Raw genomic sequence first — 7,133 nt, 5'->3', positions numbered from 1 at the left:
AAATGTCATCCACAGGAGCTCTAGACTGAAAAAACTGATGAAGTGGCTACTGCTGTTGTAGAATGATCCTTTCAATGCCTAGGCAAATGTATTTTCTTTTTATTATAGATAAAAGCAATGCAATCTTTGAGCCATCTGGCTATCGTCACTTTGCTCACTGGTTAGCCAAGTCTTGTAGGTGAAAATGACACAAATAGTTGGTCGGATTGTCTTATATTCTCAGTTCTGTGTAAACAGAAGCACAATTGTCTGTGAACATCTAATAAATGTAAGCAGTATTCACCTTTCTTAGCAAAATTGGGAAAAATACTGGTAAATTAATAGTCTGATTGATATTGGTCTCAGACACTACCTTAGGCAAAAAGGAAGGACTGGTTCTTAGTGAAACTCTATCTTTGTGGAAAATCAGACAAGGAAGTTTACATGATAAGGCTTGTATTTCTGAAATCCTTCTGACAGAGGTTAATGCCATTAAGAATATAGTTTTTCAGGATAATAACTGCAGATCACATTCAGCTGATGGTTCAAAAGGAGATTGAAGAATGGTTTGCAACACTATGTTCAGATCCCAAGGTGGAGTAGGATCTTTGCAAGGTGGTTTTAGCAAGTGTGTTCCTTTTAAGAAGGCTTTGCAAAGTTTATGAGAAGCCAGGGAAGAGTCTTTAAAATCATTATGGAAATTAGAAATAGTTACTAATTGAACTTTGATGGTAGAATGGGAATCACCTACCTCGAAAAGTGTAGCTAAAAATTATAAGATTTTATCAGTGGGCACTGAAAAGGGATCAGTATTGTTATCGGGAGTCCAAAAAGTAAACGTCCTCCATTTACTAGCATAGAGTTTATGGGTAGCTGGCTTATGGGAGGCTAAAGGTATATGACTGTACAGAGGAGGAGAGAGAGGGGGATGCCTAGCTATTAATGCAACTGGAGAAACCAAGCTGTCATCTTGAGGTTTACAATATTCGGATGGATTAATCCCTCTGGATGAGATAAAAGGTCTGGAGCTGGGTCCAGAATCCAAGGCTGTTGAATCAGATAAGGCCAAAGAAAGGGGAACCATATTTGTCGAGCCCAATAAGGTGCAATGAGGATTAGTTTCTCTTCAACCCAATTGCTTTCTGTAGAAATGTTGAGATTAGAGAAATTGGGGGAAAGGCATACAGCAGTCCAGAGAGCCAAAAGTGGAAAAGAGTATCTCTTGGTGACTCCCCCGGAGGGGGGATCAGGGCAAAGTAGTTTTGGCACTTGTTTAAGAGAGAGGCAAAAAGTCACAGCAAGGCTGGCCACACTGACGGAAAATCCTTTCTGTCACTTTTGGACTGAGGGACCATGCTTGAGGCATGAGAACACACCAGCTTAGTTTGTCCACTATCACATTGGAACTCCCCAGAATGCGTGTTGCTATCAGAAAGTGGTTAGAAAAGATTGCCTACTGCCACACTTCTCAAAAAAGGGGGTAGGATTTTGTTCCTCCCTTTTTGTTGATGTACCAAACTACTGACATATTGTCTGTTTGAATCACAATTGTTCCTGAAGGAAGAGGAGTCTGAAAGGCTTGCAATGCTAAAAGCACTGCCCCCCTGCTCCAGTACACTGATATGCAAGTTGGCCTCTGTGGGGGACCAAGTGCCTTGGACAGTCTTGCCCAGATAATGTGCCCTCACCCCATCTGGGAGGCACCGTGGTCACTATGGCTTGGAGATGTGATGGGACAAAGGGACAGCCTAGAAGAATGTCTTCAGAATGCATCCACCAAGCTAAATCCTTTTTGCAATGATTGGTAATCAAAATCAGGTCCTACATGGGTTGGTGTAACATTGACCATTGGTGTAGTATCCTCAATGTGATATCTTGCGAATGGAAATAGAGTTATGGAGCCCAGTGCTTGAAGGACTAGGTGAGGGGTTACTTTTCTGTTGCTGATTAGTTTCTGTAGCTGAACTCTAATTTTCTGTAACCTCACAGAAGGAAGAGAAGCTATGGAAATTTGAGTATTTAGAAGGGCTCCTATGAACTCTAAATTCTGAGTTGAGGTTAATTTTAATTTTCGTCATTTACAGTTACTCCCTGGTAAGAGCAAACCTGAAGTACATGACCTCTTTCTTCTATTAATTGATGTCTGGTTGGAGCAGTAATGAGCCAGTTGTCTAGGTATGGAAACACGCAGAATCCCTGCAGTCTCAAGTGAGCTGCTACTATTGTCATGCATTTGACAAACACCCTGGGGGCTATGGTGAGACCAAATGGCAGAACTCTGAACTGATAGTGACTGGCTCCCAGCTGGAAGAGGAGGAAACTGTGGATCATTTGTCTATTTTTATATAGTAATACACATCCTGAAGAACTACTGAGCACATCCAATCATCTTTTTCCAAAAATGGAAGAATGGACTGTACTGTGACCATCAGGAATTTGGTCTGACAAACTGATTTGTTCAGTACACTTAGATCCAAAATTTTTTGGCACTAAAAAGCATCTTGAGTAAATTCTGGACTATCAGGTCTGGTGGGACTTCTTGGATGACTCTCTTTTTTCTAGCAATTTTTTGATTTCTAGGACTGCTTGTTCCCTCTGCTTGGGTGGAACATTGGAGATTTTTTGCATACAGGAGGAGGAGGAAAGGAAAAGGGGATTATATAACTTCTGGACATGATCCTCTGCACCCAGGCATCCGATGTTATTTGTAGCCAGGCATTTTGGTGCAGGGATAAGCATCCCCAGTAGGGTTGCCACCTTTTCAAATGCCCAAAATGGGATACTTTTTGTAGAAACGTCAGATTTTGCAGGGCAAAACATACCTCTGGCCAGTACAAAGGACAGAACTTCACTTTTTTGTGTAAATAAAAGCTCATTCTTGTAGCATTTTAGTTGCCTATTCTGTTTATTATAATATTTAGGTGTTTCAGATACGAAATAACTGTTTTATGCAACTATTAAAGAAAATATAGGACTTTTTTTGTCCTAAAAATCTCAGGACATTTGCCATTTTTTAAATTTTTTTGCAGGACACAACTGCCCTAAGAGGGACTGTCCCTCGCAGAGTGGGACAGGTGATAACCCCGATCCCCAGACTGCTTCCAGAGAAAGAGAATCAGGCCTTCTTTCAAGAGAGCTGGTAGAATTTACCATAGAAAGAATCTCTGAAACCCTGATTTTGTGGGCTACTTCTGCCACGGGGGTGGCATCTTCCATTGAAGTCCCCCCTCTGCCCCTGGGGGAACTACCTCCAAGTGTGTCCTGAAAAGGCCCTTAGGACTTTTTGAACCACATTTTTCTACTGCTTCTCTAATTTCCGGAGAATTGTCACTGAGGACTGGAAAAATGTACGCCCACAGCAGAAAGGGTCTTTCCATCTTTCTCACACCTGGATAAAGTTTCTGAAACCTTTGGACCAAACAGGGATGATCCATCAAAGGGTGCATTGATGAATGGAGACTTAAATGGCTCAGTAAAGTCACATAGGTGCATCCAGGCATGTCTCCTAATGGCAAGGCCTGAATCTGCTGCTCTAGTGGTCCCTTCAGCTGAATAAGGAATGAGCTTCATGGATGAATTGGACACATATTCCAGGGTAGCCAACTGTCAAACCAATTTTTCTTGGATATCCTCAGAAATGGTTCCTACAAGAGTATCCGACAACTCCTTCACCAGATCCCTTTGAAGTCTGGTGAACTGTGCCAAGAAATTCAAGGACCTTAAGGCAAAGATCGATGAAGCACAGACCTGCTTCCCAAACCTATCCATCGCCCAAGGGTTTCTGTGGATGGATAGAAGAATGCTCCTTGGCCAGTTCCTTTTTTGTGGCTGCTGCCACAACCATGGTATCAAAAGCTAACCCCTTGGCCCAGAACTGTTTGTCTTCAGGGCCAGACAAAATTTTGTCAAGTCTCCTGGGGATAGGTTCTATGGTATCAAGGGCTTTCCATGCCCACTGAGAGATCAACTGAATGACCTCATCAGCAGGTGGAGTCACCCAAGAGGTAAGATTGTTGAGTGCCAAAAACATTGCAGGTAAACAGACTCCTCAGGAGAGGGATTTTTTGGGACTTCCAGTCACCCTTCTGTTTTACTATTTCCAGGATGTCTCCAAAAGAGAGACCATCAGGGGGTAACCATGGGGATCCCTCCCCTTCAATAAAGTTGATGTCTTTGGTGATCAGTTACTGTGGGGAATCTAAATGCTTCCTCTTGCACTTTTTCTTCTGAAGAACTTCCCCAGTGGGATGATCTGGTGAGGTATCATAAGAAGAGGGAATTCCTGTCTGGGAATTCTGCGGTTTTGCACCTGCTGACCTAGTGGAGGTACTGGCTGAATATCTGAGCAGAAGGAAGGCAAGGGTATCTGCTCTGAAGTGTAAGATACTGACTGACTTACTGTTGCAATCAAGACTGTCTACATAGCCTCAAAAGCTGGCCCACGAAGCGGGAAGGGAGCCTGGAACTGATAAAAACTGCCTGGGAACAGTGGTCACTCCCCACTTTGTGGACACACCGCCCAAGGTTGAAGCCAGAATCAAACTGATCCATGCCGAGGTTCCAAGGCACAGAGAAGGATCCAACAAAACAGGAGTTGACTCTAGCCCCTCTGAGCCAACAGGGCAGATGCAGCTCTGGGAGGTCTCCAGTTCCAACTACACTGAAGAACTCAGGGTGAGAATCAAGTCCGAAGACATGGACATTTTCAGCTCCAATACAGTTGGCATCAAGAAACTCAGAGCCAAGGACTCTAAAGCTTCAGCTGAAGTTAGCGGAGGAAGTGTTGGAAAGGTATAGGAAACTTCAGATCCTAAGCCCATGGGGCTGGAACCACAGTGGAACCCATCAGTCCTCTCATCCAGAGTATCTTATTCACCAGTCTTTCCAACATCATCTTCAGTTACACTTTTGGTGGCATGGAGAGACAGAATGGATGGTAATTTTGGCCTTTCCAGAAAGGGTGAAGGCAGCCTATCTGGAAATGGGTCAAATGTGGGAGAGTATGAAGTTCTAGGTAGTGTCAACACAGAACACTCCCCGGATAGCTTGCTCGATGCCAAAATGCTGGGCACCAGAGAAAGAGTCTGCGCCAGTAATTGTGGTGCCAATGGGTCAAGATGTTTCTCGCCAGAAACTTCTATCATCAAAGATTTTGTCTTATCTGGTAGGTCTGGTTATGAAGAAGGTGTAAGAACCAGAATCTTTGGTACTATGTCTGTTGGTTCTGAAAAAACTGTAGGAACTGAAGACTTTAGCTTTTATGAAGATGGTGCCGAAGTTGGCACTGACACACTCCTTTTCTTTCATTTCTCTGTGGATTTAGTGGTGGAAGAAGGAGATGACACATCAGTTTTACTTTTACCTTTTTCAGATTCAGATATGGCCTTGCTAAAAGCAGATGGGATAAGGCCCTTCAAATAATTTATTTTTTCTTTCTACTAAAGCTCTGTGGCTAAAAGAATGGCATATTGAACAGGTCTCTTGAAGATGGGGGGGGGGGGGACCTAGACAGTACACGCATAGCAAGCGTGCATCAGAAAAAGCTATCTTGTGCCCACATTTCTGGCATCTTTTAAACCCAGAAGGGGATTTAGATTTATCAACCATGCCTTGCTCCAAAAAAAAAAACAAAATGGCAAGCGGGCCACACACTTACAAAAACACACATGCACAGAAGAAGTAGAAGAAGAAAAATTACAATAAATCTACTTTACATTTTTTTTTAAGAGAACAGCCAGGAAAGTTACACAAGACAAAAAAACTATCAAGAATAATAATTGAGAATACAAACATATTACACAGGAAAGATATAAAAGATACAGAAAAGTTCAGGAGAGGTTCACAAATTTGTAAGATAAGGTAAGGGAGCTGAAAAAGACTACTGAATAGTCGGAATGCAAGAAAAAAATAAACTTTTACTTAGCTTGCTTGAGAGTAATGGCAAACATGTCTGACATGAAAAGTGGCAAACAAGATCTGAGGTAACAGGGAGAGGAACATTGTGGGTAAGGGTTAGGCTTGAGAGTTTTTGGCTTCTGCGAGCTGTAGTAACGGCAGAATCGGTTCCGATGTTTGGAACCGAACTGATATGACATGGATAAAATAAAAATTGACAATCATGTAGAATATTTCCAAATGTCAGTCCCTTGGAGATGTAGGGAATTGTCTAAAGACTGAGTTCATATACTCTGATGAAGTCTGAGGCTTAAGGCCGACGAAAGCACTAAATCAATAAAGTGATTGCTGTGATACTCTGTGTTTGGACTCTGCTTCTGTGCTGGATACTCTGGTCCCTCCTCCCCCACTGATAGAGTTTAAGGAGATAGAGCCTTAGTGCACCCATTTGTTTCCTTTTCCCTTTATGGTGACTAAAACTCTATTTTTAATTGGCTTGTCACATCAGTTGGATCCTGAAACCTCAAAAGGCAGACTTCTAAATCTACTACTACTGGCTTCAAAAAAACATGTATTACATGACAGAAAGTTACCCAGCCCAATCAGATATCTGAGTTGATTACCATAATGGATGAGGTCAATGAATTTGAAAAGGTTAACTCAGCTGGACATCTCCACAGAAAAGCACAACAAAAAATGGTGCCCATGATCCCTCCTCTTTGAGAATGAATACTGAATACAAATCTGATTTTTGTTGGTAATGCTGTATCTGTATTAGTTATATATAACAGAGCAACATACATCTTTTTTTCTTTGTTTATAAAACTATAGAATAATATACTGTACTACATCTGTGAATGTTTTTAAGTTATTCTATAAAGATGATTTTGTTAAAAAAGAAGTGCTTCAAAGGTGGGCAAAAATTTAGTACTCCTTTAAGAAACTGCTTGACCAATCAATAAAGAGCCACAATTCTGACCACCACAAGGTCATGAAGGGTAATAATGTATTACATATGTATTTTGATTGTAGAAGAATTAATTACAAAACCATACGGGTATCCATTATATATCAGGATTGCCTACAGGTTGACCAACTGGATCAGTATGTGGTACCATATTGCTTAAATAGATAACCTCTTCCATTTGACATACTAAGTATGCCTTGAGAAAGGCACTGAAGTAATAGCTATCAGTTCAGAAACTGTAGCTGAAGAATCTGAAGTTGAGGCTAGGTCTTAACATGAAGCTAGCTGCTCA

The sequence above is a fragment of the Protopterus annectens genome, chromosome 1.part0 (genome assembly GCF_019279795.1).
Source record: "Protopterus annectens isolate FY-2018-M chromosome 1.part0, PAN1.0, whole genome shotgun sequence".
Taxonomy (NCBI): Eukaryota; Metazoa; Chordata; order Ceratodontiformes; family Protopteridae; genus Protopterus; species Protopterus annectens.
This window is presented reverse-complemented; position numbering follows the sequence as displayed.